The sequence below is a fragment of the Crinia signifera genome, chromosome 19 (assembly GCF_055691185.1).
Source record: "Crinia signifera chromosome 19, ASM5569118v1, whole genome shotgun sequence".
Classification (NCBI taxonomy): domain Eukaryota; kingdom Metazoa; phylum Chordata; class Amphibia; order Anura; family Myobatrachidae; genus Crinia; species Crinia signifera.
In genome coordinates, this window is record NC_139226.1 from 134,522,066 (window position 1) to 134,534,778 (window position 12,713).

General features: G+C 46.5%; 1 pseudogene; it reads left to right on the top strand.

Moving 5' to 3' along the window:
* Positions 1-339: 339 nt before the first annotated feature.
* Positions 340-1,107, top strand: LOC146042362 (uncharacterized; annotated as a pseudogene).
* Positions 1,108-12,713: the final 11,606 nt, after the last annotated feature.

Consider the following 12,713-nt stretch of genomic DNA (forward strand, 5'->3'; position numbering starts at 1 on the left):
AATGCTGTCAGGGAAGACAGCATTGAATAGGGCCCCGCAGCCATCTCCCCCCGTCGGGAGATGGCTGCGGGAGCACGACCAACATTGAATACCGCCTAAATAAAAGGTCTAATCAGCATATCCTCAACAGAGTTGCTTCAGGAACTCTTCAATAGGGTGTTGTTCAGATTGAAGGGGCAGAATGGATTGCGCAAGAGCATCTTAACTTGATCCAGCAAGCGGGCCCCTCCTCCTGTGCCAGCTCCATCTTCCATTGATATTCTGGAAGAGGGCTCATGCTCTAGAGAGCAAAGTCTTTGGTGCTGCGGAGAAGGAGCGGCACGCTTCCCGCACCAAAGTATGTACGCTCAGGAAGGATGTAGGTTTGCATTGTTGGCCTGTCCAAGTAAACAAAAATTCTTTGTGTTTTTAGTTGAAGACCAAGCCTTGAAACGATGTGTAGAAGGCCCGAAAATGGATGAGAGGCAGACCAGTAAAGCCAAGGAGAATATCCTGCAATGGAGGGACCTGTTTGACAAAAGGGAAAGAAAAACCCCACCAAAAGAGGAAGATAATGAAATCTTCCGAAGCATGGACTTAACTAGTTAACATCCCGACAACACTCCTGATAAAAGATTAAACCCAAAAGAGAGACTGTTTATTTGTACTGTGTGTGGTAAAAGCTTTGGTGGCAATTCCCTGCTGGTGAGACACATGAGAATTCACACAGGTGAAAAACCCTACTCGTGTAACCACTGCGACAAAAGCTTTAACGATAAATCCTATCTTTTGCGCCACTTAAGCCAGAACTCCAGTGTCATTGCACATATGCGGATCCATAACGGCGAGAGACCATTTCAGTGTAGTGAGTGCGACAAGCGGTTCAGCGATAAGTCGTACTTTGTACGGCATATGAGGTCGCACACAGGAGAGAAACCATACAAATGTACGGAATGCCAAAAATGTTTTACCCAGACTTCCAGCTTGGCTTCACACATGCGGATCCACACTGGAGAAAAAACATTCAAATGTTCCTATTGTGATAAATGTTTTAGTCAGAATTCAAGCCTGGTTATCCATAAGAGATTGCACCGATTGGAGGAAACACTAGCACGGAGTCAGTCATGAAGCTTAAAGGATGGTTCCACAATTTGGAGAAAAGATTTCAAGGATCGCTGTTTAGTTTCTTGAATGAGATTGGGTTCTCACAAAGTAGGATCCAAGATGTTGGCCTCAGCAGTATATTTGGCATTGGCCCATTATACATATTTGGATTCCATAGTCTGTGATCCTTCTACAGTGCTGAATGCATTAACACTGAGCTGCAAAATTCACCCATTTCCACACTTGAGCTAAATGCTCTTAAATCTTCTGCCCACGCTCTGCCATGTCAGAGCATTGGATCCTACTGGCCAAGCTACTAACAAAGTTAAGAAAAAAACTTAGGAGTCTCTAGACCAGGGGTGGGGAACCTCAGTCCCAAGGACCATATGCGGCCCCCGTAGCCGGTCTGAGTGGCCCACCCGCTCGGTGGATTTGCCGGGAGTCAAGTACAGGGGAATTCTCATGAGAGGTCGGTAGTTCTTGCGAGATTCCTCTTAATTAGCAGCAGCCAGAGACTGTCAGCCCTATTCAGCAGCAGCCGCCAGAGCGTGGGACAGCTGCAGCAGGACAATTTGTAAGAGACATTTTTGCATATGGCCCCCGAAGGATTTTTCCCCCATACAAACGGCCCCAAAAAAGGTTCCCCATCCCTGGCCTAGACCTTGGAATGCCTCTACAGGAAAATGGACTATCTCAGGATGATGATTTGCAGGTACAAAGTTCTCTAATGATGGTTAGGCTGCTGAGGAAGGGTCAAATCTTTTTTTTTATATATGTGAGCTTCCTTAATATTGCCCCAAAACTATAATACAGCAAAAAATTGATCTTCTCTAAAGTACCATATTATTAATCACAATTTGCATAAATTTTTTTCCAGTTCATCATGTTCATGAACACTTACTAAAACTGACGAGGAAAGAAAAAATACAATACAATCTAATTTCAGAATGGCAGATTATTTGCTATTACTTTTTAAAAATATTCTAAATGCTTGATAAGTCTTAATTATAGCAAGTATATCTGAAAATTGTATTCTGTTCTGAAATATTTTTGTTAAAATACTCTAAGCAGCAAAAAAATGAAAACCATTCAATAAATTATTTTATTATTGTACATGATTTCAAATAATATTTAAAGTTGTGACGTAACGTTAACTGTAAAACCTGCTTTGGATTAAATAAAGTACTGTAACTTTAAAGTGTACACACTTTATGCAATAGGTCATTTACAGGTACACAATCTACTGTTAAAAGCTGTATTATAAAATGAAAAAAATAATCTGCTTTTATTATACTGTAGAAATGGTACTTATCAGTAGAACCAGTCCAGTCTCACTTAATATAAGTTGTTAACTTATCAATTGTGGCTGATAAAATACCACCCAGAATGTAAATGAGTGCGAGTAATAGGCTTGCTGAAGGCCATCTAATAAGCCTTTTGATATGCCGGCGCATATCCTTGTGCTTTTTGAGTGGGGATTATTAGATAGAAAGTGTCTAGATAGACAGTCAGTCAGTATACCCTAAAAGGTCGACAGGGTCAACATGTTGAAATGAAAAAAAGTACATACATGAGAAGGGGATGCAGTTACAATCCCGGCGGTCGGGATCCCGGCGTTCAGAATCCCGACCGCCGAAATGCCGACACATTCTCCCTCCGTGGGTGTCCACGACACCCCTGGAGGGAGAATAAATTAGTGTGCCGAGCGTAGCGAGGCACCGGGCCCGCTGCGTGGTGAGCGCAGCGAGCCCGCAAGGGGGGGCGATCCACGTCCCCCCCTTGTCGGCATTTCGGCTGTCGGGATTCCGGCGTCGGGATTCTGAACGCCGGGATCCCGACCGCCGGGATTCAATACTGAATCCATGAGAAGTTCGACATGAGTTATTCTCCTTTTTTTTTTTATGTCAATGTTGACAACTGTCGACACGGACCGCAAATTAGTGTAACTCTTACCCTCGCATGCTTCTGGCTCGGCACGCTATTCTAGTCTCCGTCTATGCTGACCTTGTTAGTGAAGGAAGGAAATACTGGGTAAAAAAAAAAAAAAACAGGAGAAACTCATGTAGACCCTTTCATGTGACAACCTTATTCATGTCCATTTCGCTTAGACCTATTGACGGTCTATCTAGTCACTATAGTTCTATCAATCGGAACCAGTACTTTTTATCAGTTGATTGCCCGGTTTTAAAAATCATCTGCAAAAATTGTGAACACAAGTTTTTTTTTTTGCTCCCGATGTTTTTTGGGGGGTAATAGGATACTGCCATTCATCTTTAAAATCTTTTATCATTTCTGCAACAATGTATTCTGATGCTGGGAAATGCAGGAAAGGAAAACATGAATACAAATATAGGTGTCTTTACTTTTAAAGCACTTAGGCCCTGTTCCGATGGCATTAATTGGAATCCACCCCCTTAGTGACCATGTTTTTGGTTGCTATAAGTCTTCAAGACTTGGCCACACCTCTTGCAGCTCTCAGGCATTCCGGAGTGAGCTGTGGTGGGAGGCATTTATTGTGGCATTCGTTTTATACAGCACCCCTGTTGTCAGCACCCCTGTTGTCAGTTACATGGTCTTGCAGCAGCCAATTTGGAGAGTTATGCCCATTCGTCTGAATCCTACACTCCCCAGAAATCTGACCCTCAAGGGGCATCAATGCCATCATCATCTGTGCCCCTCTTCCATGGCTCTCTGTACCACCTCCAGACATTACATCAAGTGCTGGAGGCAATAATGTTCTTTGAAACAAAATTGGATGACAAAAATTGAGCAAGTATCGGGGAGGTGGAAACCGATGCCTCTAATCTGAAGGACACAATGATAAAGCTCAGGTTGCTGCTTGCACCCCTTCAGTGGCCGCTACACAAAATGAGATCTCTGATATGGAGGGCAGACTCTTTTTAGTATATGCATTGTATTAGCATCAGTATATTACATTTTGAAGGCAATACTATTAGAGAAATAAATGTTAATTGTCAATATTGAACATATATATAGTACTAGAGGGTATCTTCCCAAGTGTCACACTTCAACACAAAGATCTATATACTGATACAAATAAACTGTATACAATTAAATGAATTTGCGTGATCTAAATAGCACCAGTATATTACATTTTGAAGATGTAAATGGTGACAGTAAATATTTGACACATAATAGTGGTTATCTTTGCCAGTGTCATGTCTGAACACAGATATCTATTAACTGATGCAACAAAACTGCACAAAATTTATTGAATTATAGAGTGAAGAGCAACATAACACCAAAGCATGAAATAACAACTATTTGGTTCCATGAAGTATACACAGACCCATTTGCAAAACCAGCAAATTACCTCTCAAGATTATCCTATACATAGGTGCTCAACCTTCTATTCGTGTCTTCTCATCCTGCCGGACTACCCGGGGATCGCCGGTGCAGAGGCGCTCCATCTGACTGGGATGCGTGTGCGTCTCAGTTTTCGGATGGCGCCACTGAGGGTCCCTGCCCGTCTCCACTTCAGGGATACGGGCAGGGATAGGGGGACGATGCAGCACCGGGGAAGGCGGCGGGGCAGTGGAGAAAGCTCAATAGCCACAGGGCGAACGTGAGTGTCTCATGCGCCCGCGCCCCTGGCGAGAGACGGCGATAGACTCGCCAGCCCCTGCAAGAAAGAGCCTGGCTCCGTTTGTAGACTGACTTTTATTAGCGTAGGGTAAAAAATTCATTTGGTGACCGACAATCGAATGATTTTTCTTTGGTGTGACCGCATACAAGCAAATGTGTATGTGAACGCCTCTGCTCGTGAGGGAGGAGGGTGTGTGGCGGGTGGTGTTTACCTGCTCTCTCTGCAGTGTATATAATACTAATCCTAACCCCACATTCTCTCCTAAACTTTATCCCAAATTATAGCCTAGACCTAATCTCAAATTCTATCTTAACCTCAAACCTTAACCTAACACTAACACACTAAATACAAGTTCATATCAGCCAGAACACAACTGGCTACGCCATCGGCCAAATACGAATTTGTAAATAGGGCAGCTTAGTAAATCTGCCCTATTTAAGAATCGTATTTTGACAAAATGATGGCGGTAGCCAGTCCTATTCATTCGTACTAAGAATAAAAATACGACAGAGTCGTATCGGTAGTAAATTTCCCCCATAATGGTAATGATAGGCTGGATCCGGATGGGGGAACTGGAGAAGAAGAGGATTGATGGCAAAGATGCTTAGGTCCAGGTTTGAAGAACGGAGAAGAGGTAATAATAATTATATCTGGTTAGAAGAATAGAGAAGACATGAAGAGAAGTGAATTTGGTTAGAAGACTGGAGATGGAGGGTTCCGCTTCTGCATGGGAATGGCAGCCTAATACTGCCGCTCTGTGCCCTTAAACCCGCTATCCGAAGCAGCCTCGGCGACCCCACTCACCGCAAGCAGCCTCCTTACAGTCCGCAGGCTACAGATAGGGCCGGGCTCATCTTTCCAGGGGATGGCGATGGCGACGCCATTCGCCATTCCCTGCTCCGGCGCCATCTGTGTGTCGGAAGGGGACGCGCGCGCACGAGGTGCGCGCGCGTCCCCTTCCGACGGTGCTGCCGTCCCCTTCCGACGGGCGCCCGGTGCCCACACCGGGCGCCCGCACCCCCCCACAGCCTCCTCGGGTCCCCCCAGCCCCCCTCGAGCGGGAGGCGGACAGTATTGCGTCCGCCTCGCCCGCCGGCCGCCCGGATACTGAGACGCACGTGCGTGGGGGACGCACGCGCGTCTCAGTCAGATGGCGCGCCGTGTTGCTGGCGGATCGCCAGCGGCATGCTGCTGGCGATTCGCCAGCAAGCATAAGGCCTGCCCCATCTGTACATGGAGAAGTTTCCTCCAGCGAAGCCCCTAACAGCTCCCTGCCAGAAACTAGAAGCATCGGGCGGAATCCGATATGGCGCCCGACGTGGAATCAGCGCCCTCATCCCCGGCATCTAAAAAATCTGCAGCGGCACAGGGAGACTCAGAGAGGCCTCAGGTGAGAAAAGACCCTGACTCCCCAGTGACATATGGGGACATAGTGGAAGCTATTAAATCCACCATGACTCCCCTGCTGACTCAGGCAGTATCAGAGATATCAGTGCAGCTCACCACTAGAGTCTCTGGGTGACATTCTATGGGATGCGATTATCGTTTTTTTGCGGTAATTAGACCACAAAATGGCGATATCGCATTTTCCCATTAAATCGTTTATTTAATGGGATGCGCTCAGGGACTGAAATCGCATATTATGTGCGTTAAGGTATGCTGAATAAAAATGCGAGATTAATTCGCATTTTTATCGCATCCAGATGTTTTCGTATAGAAAACTATACAAGTCGCTTATTTAATGCAATGCGCATTTGCACATCGCATTATTTAGGTGACTAATTATCGCACTAATTTCAGACCAGGGTCTGTTAGGCGAATTAGCCAGAACCCTGCACAGATCGCAATGTTCTGTGCAGGGTTCTGCTGTAAAAAATAAAAGAAAGGGTTAAAAAAAAAAAAATAACGAGCGCGGGGTCCCCCGCCCGAGTATAACCAGCCCCGGGCTCACTGAGCCGGTGCTGGTGACATAAAATCAGGGTCCCCGACAAATAGGGGTCCCCTTGATTTTATGAAACCAGCACCAGACTCAAGGTCCGGCGCTGGTTCCCAAAATACGGGGGACAAAGTGACTAGGGTTTCCCCGTATTTTAAGAACCAGCACCGGACACAACCAGCCAGCAGGGTAATGCCACAGCCGGGGGAAACTTATTATATAAGCTCCCGCGGCCAAAGCATTAACCCCCTGGCTGGTCAGCATGGGCAGGGGTCCTGGGGAAGTGGGGACCCCCCCAATGAAGGGGTTCCCCCCCTCCAGGACTTACCAGCCCATGCTGATAGTCCGGGGCTGTCCCCGATGCCCCTGGGCGGTGGGCATCGGGCTGATGATTTGTGTAAAAAAAAAAGAATTAAAACTATTGTTTTATACTGGCGAACTATCAGTCCCAGCAAGCCTACCCCGCATGCTGGGACTTGGGGAACCACAAGTCCCAGCATGCGGGGCATTAAAGGGCCCGCTGGCACTTGTAGTTCTGCAGTGCAAAAAATAGTTCACAAAATCACACTGACACACTGTAAAATAAAACTTTAATACACACAAAACACACACACACTGATACTTACCTACCTTGAGCCCGTAGGTCGGTCCCTGGATCCTGGGTCCGTCCTCCGGGGCTCCAGGGCAGAAGAGTCCGGTTCCGGGGCCTTGGTCCTGGTTCCGGGGCTGGTCCTGGGGTTCCGGGGCTCCTGGGCTGCAGAATCCGGGGTCCTAGGGGTACCTAAGGAAGCAAATCCAACTTACCTGGTCCCCGGCGGCGACCTCGGACTCCTCACCGGTGACTGCGCTGCTCCCATCTGGTACCCGGCTTGCAGGACTTTGACCGGCGCAGAGATGTTTCTTCCTCGGCGTCTCTGGACAGAATGATTTCTGGCCAATCAGGAGCCGAGAAAGTCGGCTCCTGATTGGCCAGAAATCATTCTAACTAGAGACGCCGAGGAGGAAACCTCTCTGCTCTAGATGCGCTGAGATGTTACTTCCTCGGCCGGGTACCAGATGGGAGCAGCGCAGTCACCGGTGAGGAGTCCGAGGTCGCCGCCGGGGACCAGGTAAGTTGGATTTGCTTCCTTAGGTACCCCTGGGGACTACCTCGGATCCCGGACCCCGGATTCTGCAGCCCAGGAGCCCCGGAACCCCAGGACCAGCCCCGGAACCAGGACCAAGTCCCCGGAACCGGACTCTTCTGCCCTGGAGCCCCGGAGGACGGACCCAGGATCCAGGGACCAACCTACGGGCTCAAGGTAGGTAAGTATCAGTGTGTGTGTGTTTTGTGTGTATTAAAGTTTTATTTTACAGTGTGTCAGTGTGATTTTGTGAACTATTTTTTGCACTGCAGAACTACAAGTGCCAGCGGGCCCTTTAATGCCCCGCATGCTGGGACTTGTGGTTCCCCAAGTCCCAGCATGCGGGGTAGGCTTGCTGGGACTGATAGTTCACCAGTATAAAACAATAGTTTTAATTCTTTTTTTTACACAAGTCATCAGCCCGATGCCCACCGCCCAGGGGCATCGGGGACAGCCCCGGACTATCAGCATGGGCTGGTAAGTCCTGGAGGGGGGGGACCCCTTCATTGGGGGGGTCCCCACTTCCCCAGGACCCCTGCCCATGCTGACCAGCCAGGGGGTTAATGCTTTGGCCGCGGGAGCTTATATAATAAGTTTCCCCCGGCTGTGGCATTACCCTGCTGGCTGGTTGTGTCCGGTGCTGGTTCTTAAAATACGGGGGACCCCTAGTCACTTTGTCCCCCGTATTTTGGGAACCAGCGCCGGACCTTGAGTCTGGTGCTGGTTTCATAAAATCAAGGGGACCCCTATTTGTCGGGGACCCTGATATGTCACCAGCACCGGCTCAGTGAGCCCGGGGCTGGTTATACTCGGGCGGGGGACCCCGCGCTCGGTTTTTTTTTTTTACACTTTGCGCTGTCCTGCAAATGTGCGATTTTCAGACATGAAAATCGCACATTTTCAGGACTAAATACAGCGCACCACTTCGCCGCAAATCGCCCCTCTTCGCACTTTTCAGCCTCCAATGCGCATCACATTAAATATGCGCATTTTGACTGAAAAATGCGATTTCTATAAGTGCGATTTGCGGCGATGTGGTGCGCAAATAAAACATACGCATTTAGCGCATAGCATAGAATGTCAACCGAAAATCGCACATTTTCAGGACTAAATACAGCGCACCACTTCGCTGCAAATCGCCCCTCTTCGCACTTTTCAGCCTCCAATGCGCATCACATTAAATATGCGCATTTTGACTGAAAAATGCGATTTCTAAAAGTGCGATTTGCGGCGATGTGGTGCGCAAATAAAACATGCGCATTTAGCGCATAGCATAGAATGTCACCCAATGACTCTGAAAATAGAATAGGAGCATTGTGTCATGATATGCACATATCACAAACAGACATCATAAAACTTAGGAAGGAAAACAATCAGCTCTGGAACAAGGTAGACGACATGGAAAACCGTTCCAGAAGGAATAACATGAGGGTCGTGGTACTCCCAGTATCAAATGACCAGCGTTGTCTCACTTCCTGCCGTGCTGAGAATTACAGATGACTGCAAAGACATGGTGATAGAGAGGGTGCATAGGGTGGGCCCCCCTCCCAGACCAAACGACTCGAGACCAAGGGTGGTTTTGTTCCTCTGCCTTAATTATCTCCATAAAGTAGCCGTTTGGAAAGCCTCCCGAAAATCGCAGGACCTTATTTGGGAAGGCAGGAAGCTCCGTATTTTCCAAGACTTCTCTGTGGAACTTTCCAAGCAGCGTAGAGCCTTCGCTCCCATTTGCACACACTTGGTAACAGAGAAACGAAAGTTCGCCCTTATGTACCCTGCTCGTCTTAGAATCTTCACCGATGACTCCCACTATGATTTTTCTTGCCCAGATGACGCCAGAGCTTTTCTTAGGGAACATCAAATGACAAACTATGCTGACATCTCTGACCCTCTGTCTGAACCGGTCTGAAATCTCCTCCCCCCCTATTCTTGGTGAATTCCCTGGAACACATGCTAGTCCCTACTAATTATCCTGAAATACACCTTGTCTACAGATCCTGATCTCTCCTCCCAATATTTCTTATTCCACAACCACTGACCCTGGAGACGATATTGTGAGCTTATGGTTTAACCGAGATTCATCTGCCCCTTGTTATCATGTTCTGAAGTCCTGAAGACCTGACAAATTCCCTGGCATTGAAGTGAAGTGCCCCCCTCATCCCTGCTTCCATTATGTAATCCTGGCTGTATCTTACTATGTTCAAGGGCCACGGCATTTGGTGTCCTATTTTCCGTTTACTGAATGGTCCCATAGCCCATTTCCACGGGTGCATGTTAGCATCTAGTTTTATTAGCATCATTTTGCGGAATGTCTTTAGCAACTTGATAGTATTTAGTGTGTTGATTGCACTATCCAAGTTCTTATGTTATGTCTCCCCTGTCTTGTGGCTGTTTGTCTCTTGTTTCTCTCCCGTTATTCCCCCCCCCCCTCTCTCCAGGTTGAACATTGGGTTCAACCTGCAGTGCGAATGGATACCTCATCACAACATTTATGGCTGAACTAAAAATTGGATCCTTCAATGCGGGAGGATTTCACCACCCAGCCAAACGACGTAAGGTACTGCTCTACCTCCAGAAATAAACCCTAGATATAGTCTGCATCCAAGAAACTTACTCCCCCAGAGGTACTAAAGCTGCAAATGCTAAAATTGAAAATCCTTGCCTTAGCCCCTTTTAATAGCAAGTCAAGAGGTATAGTAATATTGGTGTCCAAATCTTTTCCCATAGCAGTAACACAAATAGATCCAGATGGTAGGTTCCTCATAGTTTCAGTCACCATTGCTAACTCTCCATACGTCATCTGCTCCATCTATGCCCTAAATAATTATTCAAAAACTTTCTTTAAATCATTAATAAAACTATCGCCACTCACCGGCACCCCGATGATCCTGTGTGGCGACTTTAAGCTAACATCTGACCCCACCCTGGATCGTTCCTCTTCCTCACCCAAAATTAGGAATAATCCCCGGGTTAGGCATCCCCTTACTCCTCAAAAGCTCCAATTGATAAATGGATGGAGAACCCTTAACCCCGCTCTCCGCGAATACACTTGTCAATCAGAGGCCCACCACACATTCTCCCGCATAGATTACATATGTGTCTACCTCCTTCCTCCCCCAAATGAAAGAGGCCGTTATACATCCAAACCTTCTGTCAGATCATTCCCTCATCCACATAATACAGATTTCCAAAGAATGGTCCACTTTCAAAACATGGCGATTCCCATCTAACTTAGCCAGATCTGTCCCCTTCAAAACCCATCTATCTAAAACCTGGGATAATTTCCATGCCCATCATGCAGATCTCATCGCCACTAACCCAACTCTATACTGGATGACGGCTAAAGCCGTATTCAGGGGTTCGATCATGGCTTATGAAAAAGCACAACATCAAATCTCACAATCATAAAACCTTACAAGAATATCTGATTCATATGCATTATTCATACGATCACCCACCCCCACTAATAAGGCATCTTATCTCCAGGCCAAAGCACTCATGGACGTAAATTGCAAGCTACAGTATGACTGACAAATCACAATTTATATCTAACTATATGTACCAAAAACTCTGTAACAAAATGGGAAAACTCTTAACTAATATCCTCAACTCTAAACGCCCACCTATGTTAGTTAAGCCACTATTTTTAACAGACGGATCGCACACAACATCCAATGCACAAATTTCACAAGTCATGTTAGATTTTTACTGTGACATTTACTCGACTCCAACAGCACCTTCAAACGTGATGACACCGAGCTCAGACCTCCTGACCGTAACGGCAATAAATGAGAAATGGGATAATTTGCCCTTTCCTCAAATCCCACCAGAACACCTCCAGTCTCTTATCACCCCCAGTACCTTACAAGAAGTACAGAAAGCAATTAAATCATTGAAACCGGCTAAGGCCCAGGGTCCATATGGTTTTGCCGGGGACTTCTACAAAATCTTCCCTGACAGAAAAGCTCCTATCCTGGTCGCTAAATTTAATGCCATTCTCCGCACAGGAAAAATCCCACCACACTTTAACTCGGCAATCATCAAAGTCCTCCCCAAACCGGGCAGAGACCTGTCTAAACCCGGGTCTTATCGCCCGATATCACTCAACTTAATTTACTGTGATTATAAATTAATGACCAAAATACTAGCAGACAGAGTAAATCCCATCCTCCCTCATGTGATCCACCAGGATCAAACAGGTTTCATCACTGGCAGGCATTCTGTGAAAAATGTTAGGAAAATACTAGCAGTCACACATCACATGGCTTCCCGTACCGACCCCACCTCACCAAACCTAATCTTAACAATAGATGCAGAAAAGCCCTTTGACCTAGTTCTGTGGCCCCATTTATTCCAAACTATGTCCAAATTCGGCTTCCCCCAACTCTTTATCTCCTTCATACAAACAATCCTCTCCTTCATCCCAAGTAGCCTGCAATGGATTCCTCTCTCCGCCATTTGAAATACAAAGAGGCACCAGACAAGGATGCACATTTTCTCCACTCCTGTTTGCCATAGCAATCGAGCCACTAACAATAGCCCTGAGAACCACCCCAGAATACTCAGGTATCCATATCAAGAATCTAGAGCTTAAACTGGCACTATTTGCAGATGACATGTTATTATTTGTCTCCAATCCATTGTCATCCATTCCAGTCATAATGGATATAATTGACTCGTTTGGACCCATTTCAGGCTACAAGATCAATGTGAGCAAAACTGAAGTCTTACCCCTTAATCCGGTGTCTCCTGCTTTCATAACACACCTCGCCATATCCCAATTTACTGTGCAAAACTCATCTGTGAAATATGTAGGCATCTCCATAACATATAACCCTCGTAAAATTTACAAGACGAACTTCACACCCCTACTGAACAAAATTCATACACAGCTGGAAGGCTGGACCAGACTCCCTATTTCCTTATTAGGAAGAGCAGCAGTGTTAAAAAGCATTATTTTTCC